Genomic DNA, 955 nt, shown 5'->3' on the forward strand with positions numbered 1-955 from the left:
ATCATATCAGATTTATCTGAAAACACATATAGTTTTTTTCCATGTAGCTTTTCACATAACGCTCATCAATTTAACACATAAACTTGTGCGATTTCTTTTTGATTAAATTCATCTGATAAAACACATACATTTGATGCAAATTTATCATACGATCCATTGGATTTTGGCAATGAGTTTTATGTGAAATTCAGATGAAAATTATTGCTATTGTTAGTGATTTTTATTAGATATTAAAATGAGTTTGTGATGATTCTTCTTCAGTTTTTATCCAGTAGAATTGATGAACAATCTAACCATAATTTTTAAAAATCTGTTTATTTTACACATGATTATCATTTGTGTGAATAAGCGATGGAAGCGAATGCATTGGATTATATTGGTTAACCGATTCTATTAGCTCTGAATTCTTCTGGATGGTTTGTTCCGTTGACTTCAGCTAGGAATAGAGTTGATGTTTTCTGTGAATTCAAGTCTGAAAGAATTAATTCACATTCATTTTTTTCGTTTATAAATATTTAAATAACGTTTTTTACTTACTTTTTGACTATCCCAAACATAATTCTGTGATCCACGTCGCGTTGAAACAAAATTTTATTCCAAATACTCCACGATGATTCTTTTAGACTCAAATTCGCCATTACGAAGATAACGCTACAATGACTTTTCACATCTGCCAATCCCATAGCATTCATTGGATTGAATACATGACTTTTGTTCATATACGTTTCATAGTGTTGATAATTGAATATTATGGAGTATCATAATGAGATTTATATGTTTCTTACATGAATGTCAATGGACACATATAACGTGAATTGGATTTCAATTGTCGTAAGAGTATGTGACGTTTTTAATATCTTCTATGATATTTCTTGGTTCAGTGTAGCATTTTAGGGGGGAGGGGGGAGTTTACGATTTTGCTACGAACCATGTTTTATGTATCGGAAAACAGGCT

At 30.6% G+C, this 955-nt stretch overlaps 1 long non-coding RNA gene across 1 annotated transcript; it reads right to left on the bottom strand.

Annotated features, from left to right (window-relative positions):
- Positions 1-324: 324 nt before the first annotated feature.
- On the bottom strand, positions 325-677 carry LOC110675175. Its single transcript, XR_002499298.1, has 2 exons — positions 538-677; positions 325-472 (listed from the first exon to the last, which is right to left on the bottom strand). It is a non-coding gene; the product is annotated as an uncharacterized LOC110675175 (long non-coding RNA).
- Between the last annotated feature and the right edge of the window lie 278 nt (positions 678-955).

Source organism: Aedes aegypti, chromosome 2, assembly GCF_002204515.2.
Source record: "Aedes aegypti strain LVP_AGWG chromosome 2, AaegL5.0 Primary Assembly, whole genome shotgun sequence".
In the NCBI taxonomy this organism is placed as follows: domain Eukaryota; kingdom Metazoa; phylum Arthropoda; class Insecta; order Diptera; family Culicidae; genus Aedes; species Aedes aegypti.